General features: G+C 29.6%; 2 pseudogenes; one reads left to right on the top strand and one right to left on the bottom strand.

The window, feature by feature from the left end:
• The first annotated feature begins 1,607 nt into the window (after positions 1 to 1,607).
• Positions 1,608 to 3,374, top strand: LOC150032580 (uncharacterized; annotated as a pseudogene).
• Positions 3,375 to 7,822: 4,448 nt separating this feature from the next.
• LOC150032579 (uncharacterized) lies at positions 7,823 to 10,551 on the bottom strand (annotated as a pseudogene).
• Positions 10,552 to 15,615: the final 5,064 nt, after the last annotated feature.

The following is a 15,615-nucleotide window of genomic DNA, read 5'->3' as shown; positions in this document are numbered from 1 at the left end:
AAAGAACTAACTGTAAGTCTTCTTTAGTATCATGACATCTTTTTTTTTTTTTTTTTTTTTTTTTTTTTTAAATATGAGTACAGAATAATTATGTTTTCATTATAGATTAAGTATATAATTAAGTTTAATAATGAAAGAATTTGTGGACCCGGTCCTAAAGTCTTAATATTGTTGTACATCTCCGATTAAAAAAATAATTAGTCAATCTATTTTTTTTTAAAAAGAAGAAAACAGTTGTGGACCCGGTCTACGAGTCTCTATGTGACCGGTCAACCAACTCAGCCGACGTGGTACTAACTGGATTAAATGCTAATTGTGTACCCCGTACATGATTTCCCTTTCATACCAAAACTACTCTATTTTTGTCAATACTTTCCATTCCCACCTATTTTTAAAAATATTTTCCCATGTACCCCATTTTTTGTCAATAATTTGAAAATACACCATATTTTTTAACTTGATCCCACTTCCAACAACTAAAGCTAAGTCAAAATTTTAATATTTTAACGAAAAATATTAATTATATTATTCGCATAAGATTTTTTAAGAAACATCTTTCGTAAAGTTGAATTTGTGCTTAAGTTGATTTATGCAGATATGATTTGATCTTTAATACTTTATCTTTTGATTCTTTTTATTGAATATGTATACATAATTTGAAGAAGTGGAGTGCATGAATAATGTTCTTGAAGATGAAGTTTTGGTAGAACGTTAAAGATTTGTGTATTCAAGGAATAATCAACTTCAAGAGTTACAGAATAGTCTTCTGATTGTTTGGAGAATACTCTCTAGGCTGTCTGGAGTCTAAAATTTCTAAACCCTTGAAATGAAAGAGAATTTTTCTATTTATATAGTTCTCATGTGGGCTTGGCGTGTTTGGGCTTAATTGGTCCACAGACTTCGGCCTCCCGCCCAACTAATTAGATCTGGGACTTACTTGATATTTGGGTCAAATTAAGTCTATTTTCATACTCAATTAAACCTTGGTCCAAATATTAATATTAACTTAGATCAAATTAGTTAATTCGATCCAGCGGTCAAGATAAAGACACGTGATGTCATCTGGATTTGCCAATCCATCTTCAATTTCAATTTGGGACACATGTCGACTTTTTTAATTAAGTAAAAATTGTCTATGAAAACCATGTTAAAAATTTCTACAAAGCCTCTAAGTTACACTTTTAATCTCGAAGAAACCTAAAAAAGAGTCTAAGTTGCCCTTTGATCCTCAAAACCATATATAATGTACTTAATAGTAGCCGAGTCCAACTTTGACAAGGAAAACCATGTAAAAGGTTCCTAAAAAGTATCTAAGTGTCAACCTCACTCTCCAAACAAACAAAAAGTGCCTAAAAGTGTCATTTTGGTACCTAATAACTAAATTCTATAAAAGTGTCAGAGTTTCATTTTAACTCCCTAAACCACATAAGACTTTGCAAACAACATAAAAAATTTATAATAAGTATTTAAGTGACACTTTGACTATGAAAACTACATAAAAGTTTTTTAAAAAGTGTCATGACACTTTCATTTTTGAAATAAATTAAAAATTGTCCAAGTCTCATTTTGACCCTCAAAACCATCCAAAAATGCTCCTAAACAGTGTAATGATATTCTTGAGAAAAGACTTCTTGGATCTTCATCAGGTGATGCTAGCGAAACTTCACCAAAACCAAAAGCTTGCGTTGATCAATTAGATAAATGCATAAACTTTCAAATAACATGGAGAATATTGATGATTTATACCAAAGTATTGAAGCGTTTGATTGAGGACAAATCTTGGAAACTAGCATTCCTACGAATTCTTGAATTAGGAGATGTGGATTTATCAATTACCTTTAGTAGAAGTTATATCATTTGTAGTGATAATATTTTGTGTAAAATTAGTTTGTTCTTGTTGCCAAGTTAATATGATGTTGATTTGTCATATTTTATGTAAGTAAAGATGTTAGTTTGTTATTTGACTAATTGGTATGTTGTTGTAGATACAATTACATATACTTTGTGTTTGACAGATTTTAATTGTTTTTATTAGTGATTTATGTTATTTGAACATATTAAACAAGTGATATTAATTATGGATTTGCATCACAATTATTCAGAAGATCTCTTACTTTTTGATAATGATGTAGTAAATTTGCTTGAAGAAGATGAACATGAAGATAAAGGCATCTGATATATATATAACCCTGTAGAACTTCTACACTTTGAGGTCATAACTATGTGATTGAATTGTTAAATACTAACGATACAATATGCTATAACTGTTTTAGGATGAAAAGAGATACATCTATAGCATTTTGTGAAGAGTTAAAAGACAACACTGATCTAAAAGCTTCTAGATACTTAAATATTCAAGAACAAGTTGGCATATGTCTACTTACTATATCACATAATGAAAGGAATCAACTAGTAGTAGAAGGATTCCAACATTCAGGTTACACAATCTCAAGATACTTTAATCGTATTCTAAAGAAAATTTGTTAGCTTAGAACCAAGATTATCTCTTCTTCGAAATTTGACATTGTTCCTCTATAGATAATGTGCAAATTAAAAATTTATCTTTTTTTAAGGAAATTTTCTTGACTAGTTATTATTTTATCAGTTATTGCAATGAAAATTTGCATGAAATAAATAGTTTTTTTTTTATAGGATTGTGTTGGTACAATAGATGAAACTCACATTAGTGCATCTAGTCCACAAGATGAACAAATTCCATATCTTGGTAGAGAAACAAGCCCCACATGGAATATAATGTTTTTTTGCTCTTTCAATATGCGATTTACATATGTGATATATGGTTAGGAAGGAACAATAAATGACTCTTGAATATTTCTTGAATGTATTAGAGATCCTTCAAAGAAATTTCCAATGCCCACACAAGAGGTAAGCAACAATTTGCATTTTTTTTTTTTTTTAATTAATAGTCTTTCTATTTGACTATTTTTTTATTGGTTAAAAATATTCTTGACTGAACAAATCAACATTATCTTGTTGATTATGGTTAAAGTAATATGTCTAGATTTTTATAACCTTATGATGGAGAAAGGTATCATTTTAATGATTTTGGAGATGACGACGTAACCACGAGGGAAAGAAGAGTTGTTCAACTATCGTCGTTCATCACTTCGCGATGTGATCGAGAGATGTTTTGGGGTATTAAAGGCTCGATTTCCTATTTTGTAGTACCCCCATACCCTTTATCCACACAAAAGCATATACCCATAGCATGTTGTACCATTTATAATTTTATCAAATTACATGATAGCAGTGATGAACCTTTTAATGAATATAATGGAGATTCAATGATTATTGAAAAAGAAAACATGAAGAATGGAAGAGACATGTCGCAAATCTCTATTAAGAAAATGTGAGTCAAAATCAACTTAGGTATATCGTTTTAGTGAGGGATTGGATTGGATTGTAGATCAACTTTGAATAACAACTCAAGCCCGATGTTGATTGTTATTCTTGCAAATTTTGTATTTTAATTTTATTAAATAGTACGAATATTTGGTTATTTTTTATTTGTGTCTCTTAGACATGTTTCTTTTATCATCCTTTAATTGATTAGTGAAAAGTATATGCAACATTTTTATTTTAGTTGATGAAGTGGTTACCATGAACAAACTTAATTGATGAAATAATATTATAAAATTAGTTTACTATTCTTTATTTACAAAAATAAAAAATGATTGTCAAATCATTATTTTATTTAAAAAAAATTGAAAAAAAACAGTTACCAAACAAGTTGCTTTTTTTTTTTTCAAAATCAGAAAATAAAAATCAGTTAACATATATGACTTTTTTTAATTAATGGACATTTGAAAATAAGAAATTAAAAAAAAGAAAAACAAAAAGCTGACATGGTTATCAAATGATTAAAAAAAGATTTTAATAAATAAATAAATAAATAATCCTTTTTTTTAATATAATATGACAAGTGTGAACATACATCTCGTTGAGTGTGGAAAAGGGTAGGGCTTCAGCAGAATCAACGGTGAAGTTAATCAATAACAAAGCCGCGTTGGTTTATCTTACGTCAAATCCAGCGGAAGCATGTTTTTGTATTGTTTGGTTAGTTTTATGGAGTAGAGCTATCTTCCACTCTAAAAAATTATTGAGTAAATATCAATTTATACCTCTAAATTTTAGAGATTATATCAATTTAAAGTCTAAACGTATAGATGTATCAATTTAAATCCTAAAATTTGAGGATAGTATCAATTTAAATCCCAAACTAATAATTGTATCAATTTAAATCTCAAATTTTCATAAATACATTAATTTAAACCCTGAACTTTTATAAATATATTAATTTAAATCTTAAACTTTCATAATTATATCTAAATAAAACATGATGGACGATTTAAATTGAGATAAAATTGATACACTTATGAAATTTGAAGATTTAAATTAATATATTTATGAAAGTTCAGGATTTAAATTGATATAATTATTACTTTGAAATTTAAATTGATACACTTATGAAAGTTCAAGATTTAAATTGATATAATTAATTTAGGATTTAAATTGATACAACTCTTAAAATTCAGAGTTACGATTATTAAAAAAGTATATTATTTATTTAAAATGTCACCTAAATGAGCTGCAAAAAGATGTGTAAGTTGCTTCGTATGTTGTGCAGTGGTAGTATGAAAACAATGGGATTTGCTTGAGGATGCCGAGGAGTCTCCACTTTCCACCAACTTGGGTGTAGGGGTGGAAAGATCTTGGGTTGCTTTATCGACAAGACAGTGAAGTCCAACCAAATTGTCTTGTTTAGTTTACTTTTTCCACTTGAAGATTTTGCGTGTGTTTAGTAGCCATTTGGCACTCGCCTACCTATTCCAATCCTCTTTTTTAATTCCATCTCTATGTGTGTGGTTCATTAATTAGTCTTAGCTATTTGTGCATCATTGTGAATATAACCAACAAGGAAAAGAAAAAGAGGTGAGTTATTTTCCTATTGATGAAGATAACTTCTAAAATATTGATTATTAGAGTGTTAATTTTCTTTTTTTATATTTTTATGTTTGACATGATAAAAACTGAGATAGTTCTTCTTATTTATTTAAAGTTTGAAAAATGAAAGAAGAGGATTAAGAGGATATTGAAGCTAGAAGTGAAGGAAAAAAAATTAAAAGATGAAAAATGAGAAAGTGTTAAGTCATCTATTGAAAGACAAGAAAGAGAAATCATTTTCAGAGTGTAAAATTTATAATAGTTTGATTTCATATAAGTGGTAAGATATGAAAAAGTTGACAAAAATGTCCAATAAGTTATTGAAAGGATATTTTTCAAGCAAACATCATCTTTAATTTCGACGGAAAAATTACTCAAGTTTTGAAGTGAAATGTAATTTACAATTGTATATTCAAAAAAAAAAAAAAAAAAAAAAACAATTAAGTCAACTATGGCCATGTTTTTTTTTTATTTATTTAATTATTATAACGAATTTCTGGACGATGACAAGAATAAAGAAAAAAAAGTATTATTAATAACCAACATGAGACTATTTAGTATGTACTTTTGCAGTAGCGGATCTAAAACTTCATCTTAGGGGCACAAGTTTATATAATGTCATAAGTTTTGTCCATAATCTTTTAAATTTGTGTGTTTATTATATGATCTCCAAATTTCAAAAAGTTTATGATAGATCCTAATTATTATAAATTAAAGCCACGTTTACCAAATTGTAATGAAAAATTGTGTAATTGTAATGAAATTTTATTGATGGATCAATTTTAATGAGCTTAAATCGCAAATGTAATTGGATTTATTCTGATCATATTTACTTAAAATTACGAATTACTGTTATCGTTACCGTCCTCTACCTTTGAGAGTCAAGTGTTAATAGTAACGGTAAAGGTAAAGATATCAAAAGTGATAATTTTTCAACTATAACAATTACAATAATTGTAGTTGTAATGGTAACTATAATAGTAACGGTAACGGTCACGATATGACGTAATTCTCTAGTGCAATTAGATTGAGTATTCTTTATTCATCGATTAGATTGTGTTATTTCACTACAAATCTGAATGTGGGGCCCATGTGTCAGTACAAATGTACAACACATGTAAAAAAACTACAAAAGTAATAAGATGGAACCCACTTTTTTTATTCCCATTGATCTATTATGTTTTAGTGAGGTAAACGTGGCCTAAATAACATAATAACATTTTGTTTTATGTTCAAAGACCCAATTTGTACTTTTTTTTCAAAGCCAATGTATCCAAGAGTTGTGAAAAGGAATTTGAAGGTTAAATTAGACTCAAAATTGAACGTTTGTAGATATGTTAGATATATATGACTTGTTAGACAAAATTAAAAGTTTAAAGATTACTAGACAAAATTTTAAAATTTTAGGTCACGTTTAAATAACTATTTAGGTATTGTTTGGTAACTATTTCGTTTTTTGTTTTTTTTAAAAAAATTAAACCTATTTTATCCACATTTCTTACAATGATTTGCATCTTTCTTTAGTACAATGGTTAAACTTTTAGCCAAATTCCAAGAACAAAAGTTACTTTTCAAAGTTACTTTTTTTACTTCTCAAAATTTGGCTTGGTTTTTTAAACCATTAATGAAAAGTAGATAACAAATGAAGAAATTTGGAGGTGGAAGTAGTGTTCATAAACTTAATTTTCAAAAACAAAAACAAAAAACAAAATGATTACCTAATGAGATCTTTTTGTTTCTAGTTTTAAAAAAATTGAAAATCGTACATATTTGGTTACTGATTTTAGTTTTCTATTTTCAAAAAACTAAAACTAAAAACAAGTTAAACTATTTTTTAGAAACTAAAAATAAAAAACGTATTTGATAATTTTGTTTTTACTTTCTACCTTTAACAAATCAAAATAAGTATCGACGACATTTTTAGTTTTATATTTTTTTAATAAAAAATAAAATTAAACTATATTTATAATTTTTCTTCGTCTAATATAATATTTATAAAATTATATCTTTTCATAAAATTTCATAATGATATAACAAAATCAATATTTTAAACGTATAAACTAATCAAAACTCAAATGAAAAAATAATAAAATAAAAAATACTGACAAAATAAAAGAAAATATTCCATCGTGTAAGAGAAAATTATAGATGAATAAAGAAACAATTAGAACAATTAATTAGAACACAACGAATTCACCAATGAATTCATATTGTTTCCTTAACTCTGAATTTTAATATTGTTTAAAAAAGTTTAAGATATTCTTGTCAAAATAAGAAACAAAAATTGAAATAAAATTGATTTTCAAGCGCCCAATTAAATATTCTTTCGATTCAAATTTAAGTTGACTAGAACAATATTCTCCGCTATAGATTTGCAAGCTAACTAAACATCAATATACAATTAAGTGTTGCGAATCATATGTTAATCATATAGTAATCATACAATCCCCAAACGTACAATATGATAATATTCGATTAAAAATAAAATTGAATTTGCCAATTACAATATATAATCTGGTTGAAAAACTCACAAGTAGAAAGTGATACATAAGCCCATCATCGACATGCCGATCAATGGGGAGGATTTTGAATACATTATTGACCAAAAAGAGGAGATGCAGAGAGAAAACATGTTGCATCGACTGTGATCCCATATGAAATGACTTAGGTGGCTAAAATTAGTATTTATAAAATCACAATAGCACTGCGACACTGATGGAAATCTCACGCATATCAGGTTCGGAGCGTCGCGACATTGTGTGCTTTACTCCAATAATAGGCATTCTATCTTACAATGCCGAGTATGGTGCCATAGGGCGTTGCAACATTGTGCAGGCAGAGACAAAATGGACATTTTCTAGCTATTTTCTTCCCGTTTGATGCAATTAAGCTTCGTTTTGGCCCATTTAAGCTTCTTTTCATCATTAATGTCCGATTCTACCTCTTGAATGCTTGAAACCTACAAAATAGACAAATAAATACGTAAGATCTAGGAACAACTTCGAATTAAGCGGAGCAAGATAATACATTTTCAGTGCTATCAAATATCCCCACTCGTCCTTGAGCAAAGTAAAACATAGTATATATTCATACAAATATATGCTCATTCAAGTTGTATGGTTCGTTACTCAAGTCTCAACAGTCTCCTAAGATTAAAACTTGCACTCAACAATGGAATCAATTCATAACCAATCATTGAAGCACAATTTAAAATTAATTCTAGATTTATTCATGAAAGAGTGAGTTCAAAGTCCCTCTAATTAAGTCCTAGCAACGCTGTTCAAGACTTGCCGGAAGCATAAATAAATGGATTTTTAATCGATCTCACGAACTTGTAGACTAGTGGGATAGGGTCGTCTCACAAGGAATCTATTACTAACTTAAAACTATTATTGAATTCTAGGGGGAGGGGGTTTGTTGTCACGCAAGATATCGAAAACGTGCTTAATTAAAATGCGAGGAATAAAATCATAACGATTACTTTGTGAAATTCAATATAAAAATATAACGCGAAGATACGAATGAATTTAGCTAGTTTCTTTTCATTGGACACTAAAGATTTGGATACCCTCCTATAAATGCACAACCATTTATAAAATCAATTGACAAACGTCCCTAAGCATTAATTAGAAGAGATTCTTAACTAAACTAAACTCATCAAAATTACTTCGAATCAAAGCACCCTAGGTAACTATCTGAGTTTGCATTAAGAATGGTGAGAAAAATGTTATGGTGAACGATAGATTAGAAAACCTAATTGTAGCATCATTACAAGAATTCTGGGTTTTAATATCGGTTTTAAACCGACATTAAAGGACTTTAATGTCGTTTATTCAACTGAAGCCCAGAATCCATTGAAGCCCTTTAAACCGACATTGAAGCTCAAAATCTATGTCCATTTTTTTCAATTATTGTCCATTTTTTTAAATTCCATTGTCGAATCCAGTTTTAATATTGGTCAAAAAGTTAAAAACGACATTATATGTCTCGTGTTGGGTCAGGAAATGTCCATCATTATTTTTTATTAAAAAATATAAAAAAATTTGCATGGCAAGTCATCAATATTTATTTTTCACCTATGAATTCACTAAACTCAAACTTAAAATATAACAATAGACAAAACAATACACTCTACCACAAAACTAAATACAAAGTTACCTGCAATGAAACAAACTTCTATAATAATTTATCCACAAACAAGAATTAATATTTCCAATCCATTCTATATACTCATCAAATATGAAATAAACACACTAATCACCAATATTTGTATATCGATAACACACTTTCATAGAATAATAATTATAATTATCAACCACCTCTATAATAATCATTGCTCTCATTCACAAATATCAATTAGTACTTCCATGAGTACTTACACCAAATAGCTCATAAACAAAAAAGCTATACATAAATCTTCCAATAAACAGATCATGGTTAGATAAGTCTGCATTCATTCTAAACTAGCATTTACATTCTATTGAGACAAAAAACAAGAAGTACATCCTTACACAAATCAACCAACAAAACTTGCCCATTGGGTTCGAATTATGTCAATCTCTCCTTGGGTATATGCATTTTTTGTATTGAACTACAAAGAGAGAGAGAGAGAGAAAAAAAAAAAGAGATAAACTCAACATAAGTTTACATCATTTATTAAATTAAAGCTAGTATATAAAAAATAAATAATTTACGTACGAGGCTAGTAATGGGAGTAGAGGATTATGTACTATTTCATGTATATACTTTTGCACATAGTACCCCCATCCTACATATTCTAATTGACGGGGACATTGCATATAAAGAAGTTGAAAACAATTATTCTTATCTTCAAAATGAACATAAATTGTTAAAAAAATGAATGCAAATTTACCTTTACAGGTTTCCATTTTGGAGAAGACCGGTGGTGTTGGAGATCATACTTGGCTTACCGTGTTTTCAATCCACTAAATAGTTTGAAAAGATTAGTTAAACATAAATACTTCAATTAAGAGCTAAGAAAGTTCAATTACACTTACATATTTATAACTCCATGAAAATCCTCTTGATCTTTACTTCGAATAGAGTCCAAAACATAAACACAATTTTCTTGTAGATTGATTACAATCAATATCCAATGATAACTATAATAAGCAACAATTTTGAAATATTAGTATATGTATAACACAAATTAAAAATAACTAAAGAACTTGTATTTACTTACCCTGTGTTATATGGAATAAGGTAATTGGTTCAAATTAGCTAATTCTAGTTGGTTGGCTAAATTTCTGGATCGAATATCTTGAGACTTCACATGCGTCAGTATTCTTGCTTGATCAATTATAAAAAACTTCTTTGTAATATTATGACCATATTCATCTCAAAGGTACCTAAACAAAGTAAAAGTTATTATTTAAACATGAAACAAAATATACATGAGTGAATCTAAATGAGTAATACTTACGCAATGTATGTCAATATACACATGTAACCTATTTCAACCATATTGTAATATTGGATCAGATCATCGCGGCCTAAATAAACAAATTTGTCTTTTCCAAATATATGCTCATTCAAATTGATATGGATCATGTCTACATCGTTCATGTTATGCATGACATGTCTGTTCAAAAGTTTGATGGTTTCATTGGCGTCAGTATATTTGGAGGACTGGCCGAAGCTCTTAATTGTTGAATGATCCTACCATAACCAAAGTTACAAAAATTCAAAGTACAAAAAATAATAAATAACCAAACTCATATACTGAAAAAGAGGCATACTTTTTTCTCATCAACCATAACTACAAGTTCACAAGGCCATGTTAGGAAGTTGCCCATTGTTTGATTTAAGGACTCTATTTTTCCCTTCACAGAAATTGGTATTGGCAAATCTTCTCCCATGACAATGTCAATCAGAACTTTAACAGTTAAGCTGACACATCATCATCAAATGTTGTGGCTACTGTAACAATATTATCTACAGTTCCTATAGCCAAGTGGCATGGTGTCCCCTTAATAAATTTAAAAGAACTAATGTCATGCATGGTTAAACACAATATGACTACAATTTAAAAGTCACAATAAATAAATTACCTCCAATTCTTCTTTAGGCATCTTCTCAGTATCTTCTTCTTCAGATGCACTTAGTGCAACACTTCCAACAGATCATTTGGACTGATGAGATCGTCTGCTATGAGTTTTTTCTCTTGACACTTTACCATGTCGAACATTTTTTTTTATTAGAGCCTCCTTCAATTTCTTGGCTCATTGAGGAATTTGGTTTTACTAATTTGAAATATTAAGAATGGGAAACAAAATCACCCACTCCTCTAACACGTCCCCAATGTTCATCTATACCCAATGCTTTGGTCAAAACATCTTCACCTTCATAGACTTTGGCCAATTTATCCTGTAAAACATATTACAATTTTCACACAACATCTATATCATCACAAGTTTAGGACATATATGCCATCTTAAAATTTGCACAATATAAACTTACAATTCGATTGGCATATTCTCGAGTGGCTTTATCAAAGTATTCATTATTTTTTCCTTTTCGTGCTTCTTTCCATAAAGTCGCCGGATAAGAAGGATCACTCGATATATTCTACATGAACAAACATATTTAATTAGCATAAACATATTAGAATAAAAGATTTAATTTAAGTCGAAAAAATTACTAATTCTTGGGCAAGATTCGCATAACCCTTCCGAGAAATGTGATGATTATATACATATTTGACATTCTTTCTTTTTGAAGACGACTGATTTCCTGTACAATAAATCTAATTGAAGTTACCTATCAAAATAATGATAATATTGACATTTATTTAAAATGACTTTATTGTTGGGGAAGAAATTGCAAGACCGAGGGTTCATCCTTAAATGGAAGTATGAGTCAATGTGGTCTTGAAAGTCCAAAACTTCCTAGATGTAGACATGAGTATACCATGTTTGGACTTAGAGTCCACATCGAATGACATATGGACAATGAAAAAAGTAGTAAACAATAAACTAATAAACTACTATGCACATGAATTAAAGTTTTAGAAAACATACCGCTACACAATAAAAAAGTTTATCTTTTAGATGGGTTGGAACCTTTTTCCAAGAATTATACGTTAAAGGTATTTATTGTCAAAAATAAACTTCTATATAACTTTGCATCTTCTTTGCACCAAATTCAATCGGTTGTCCATGTTCATTATAATCAATGGCCAACCGTTGCCCAGATGTTCTTATTTGTGCCAACTCAGACATAGTAGTTGGGCCACGTAGAATACTTATTCTGCTATTTTTTTGTGGGATCATATTGCTATCATCCTCGCTGCTACTTGCTAAATTTTTCATATCAATATGAAAAAAAAAAAAATACTCACACAAAAAACATATAATCTTAATGTTTACATACATATGACCATAGTAAATGACATACCATGTTTAATACATTATTTATCAACCCATCTACCCTCACAATCATTTCTAATATATGTAGATGTTGTATCATCAATCTCAATAGATGTATCAACATTGGTCATTCTTTGCATACCTCCATGAACATACTCTTGTAGCATATCTCCTATTTCATCTTCATAAAAATAATCTACAATAGTTCGTTGTAGAGATGTTAAAACAATTGACCAACCCAAATTTGCAGGGTCTTTTACATAGAAGACTTGTTTTGCTTGAGCGGTTAAAATAAATAGGTCTGATTTATGTCCAATACAATTGAGGTCCACAATAGTAAACCCAAACTCATCTGTTTTGATTGCATTTCTATTTCCAACCCAATTACATTTAAATAAAATAAATGATAATCCATGATAGTCAACTTCTATATTTCTTGTATTACACCATAAAAGGTCATATTTGACACGACAAGACTTTTGTCCTTAGCACTAGAGACTTGCATTGTGGTAGTCGTTATACTAACTCCACTATTTTGAACCCTCCTAATATCATCACGATTCTTTGTGTGATAGTAGTAACCATTGACCATATAACCAGAATATTTTGCCACAGTTGGACAAGATCCATTAGCTATCCATCTTAAAGAAGGCGATATGGAATTTTTGGAAACTTCGAGAGTTAGTGCAACCTACGATATATTTTATAATAGTTTAGTAGTTAACATTTAATTATACATCAAGTAATAGGCCTCTAGAGATTACTCGTATGGACAACCACCGACTGAATGTAGGATTATGCTCTTCTTGAAGCCACTTTCTACTTTTACTTTTACTAGAATTGAGCTTAGACAAAACATCCATATGTTTCCTATTATAAATGACAAAGTTAGTAGATTATTGAATAATCAAGTAACTTAAAACGAGAATAAGATGGAGATCTACATACCCGATGTAAGGAAGTACATCATTTACATTTTGAATGACATAAAGTTTGATCCAACTCATCCTTACTCGGTCTGATAAAAGAAGCAGTTGACAATGCTCTATCAATGTTTGAGTTCACTTTCTTTGTTGATGAGTTTAACCCAATAGAATTAACACCAGATACAAATCTAGAAAAAAACTTTATAGTTTCTTCGACAATATAATTTTCTCTAACACATCCTTCTGGCCGATTTCTATTTAGTACATAAGTTTTCAACAGTTTCATGTATCGTTCAAAAGGTTACATCCACCTATAAACAAGTCCACAAAACCCAACTCCTCTTACGAGATGCACTACAAAGTGTACCATTATTGTGAAGAATGATGGTGAAAAATACTTCTCTAAGAGGCATAGAGTGACAACTATATCCTCTTGCATACCCTTTAATTGAGAAGAATCGATCGCCTTGCAACATATAGCATTAAAGAAGAAGCATAGAAGAGTAATTTCAACTCTTAAATGTTTGGGTAAAATATCACGAATGGCTTCAGGTAATAATTGTTGCATAAGAACGTGATGGTCATGCGACTTAAGTCTGTAAAGTTTCAAATCTGTGAGCGACACAAAACTTTGAATGTTTGATGAATAGCCTTCAGGTACTTCAATTTCTGATAGTATCTTACAAAAGCTCAATTTCTCAGCTCGTATTAATGTATAAACATACGGGAGGTAAAAATAATTTTTTCTCTTCTACTTGAGGGGCTAACTCTGAGTTAATGTTCACTTCCACCAAATCTAATCGAGTTTTTATTCCATCCTTTATTTTACCAGGAATATTAAACAATGTACCAATAAGATTTGCATATACATTCTTTTCAATGTGCATTATGTCTAAACAATGTCGCACGTCAAGATACTTCCAGTATTCTAACTAAAAAAGAATATATTTTTTCTTCCAATAAGTTAAATGGCTATCTCCACTATTCTTTTCCTTGATAGTTTTCTTACCAAATGAATATTGATACTTGTCTCTGCAAGAATTTCTTCCCCACTCAATGGTTCTGGAGTAAATTCTAATTCTTGTGCGCCATTAAAAGCTTTCTTTTGTTTCCTATATGGATGATGGCGTCGTAGGAACTTGCGATGCCCGAGATATGCTATCTTCTTCCCTTTTGATAAATAAGTGGATGAAGTTTTCTCTCCACAAATTGGACATGCATGATATCCTTTAACCATACAACCACACAAGTTACCATATGTAGGAAAATCATTAATGGTCCATAATAAAATAGCTTTAAGCATGAAACGTTGTTCTTCATATGAATTGTAACATTCTACCCCATCTTTCCAAAGTTTTTTCAAATCATCTACTAACGAAGCTAAATAAACATATATGTCATTTTTCGGTTGTTTAGGATCAGATATTAGTGCAGTCAACATAAAAATTTTTCGCTTCATGTACAACCATGAAGGTAGATTGTATGTCACTAACATCATTGGCCAATAACTATATCTATTACTGTGGATTTACCCCATCTGTCAAAAGAGCAAGACGAAGATTTCTAGGTTCTGACCAAAACTCTGGCCACAAATTGTCAATTTTTTCCACGATAGGGCATCTTTAAGATGTTTTAATAAACCATCTGTTTCTTTTTTTAGTAGGCCACGTCAATAAACTTTTTGTTTCTTTATTTCGAAACATTCTTTCAAATCTTGGAATTAGGGAGAAATACCACATGACTTTTGCTGGGACATTCTTAGCCTTTTCCTTTAAATTTTTATGAAGCTTCCATTTTGACGTACCACAAATGGGGCATACATTTGCATTAGAGAGTTCTTTTCTAAAAAAGCAACAATCGTTGCTACATGCATGAATCTTCTCGTACTTCATTCTAAGAGTACCCAACATCTTTTTTGCTTCATAAGTAGAAGTTGGAATTTCATTAGGACTAGGTAATATGCCATGAATTTCCAACAACTCAGTGAAACTCTTATCGCTCCATCCAAATTTAGCTTTCAAATTATATAACTTTACCAATGTAGATATTTTGGAAAAAGTTTTACAATTTGGGTACAATGGTTTTTTCGCATCATCTAATAGTTCTTTAAAATTATAAGATTTTTCATTAAAATAACTATGCAGCCTCAAACATTCCAATTGTGTCATCAACATCAACATCATCCTCATCAACTTTGTCTCTTTCAATAGTAGACACATCTTCATTGTTTTTCTTAATCGTTAATGATTCACCATAAAAGATCCATGTCTGATAACTTTAATCTATACCAATAAAAAATAAGTGATCTCTTATTGTGTTCACATTTCGAGTCTTTG

This window comes from Benincasa hispida, chromosome 11 (genome assembly GCF_027475165.1).
Source record: "Benincasa hispida cultivar pf3 chromosome 11, pf3_genome.v1.1, whole genome shotgun sequence".
Lineage (NCBI taxonomy): Eukaryota > Viridiplantae > Streptophyta > Magnoliopsida > Cucurbitales > Cucurbitaceae > Benincasa > Benincasa hispida.
The sequence above is the reverse complement of the archived record's forward strand: the minus strand, read 5'-3'. Positions and strand labels throughout refer to the sequence as shown.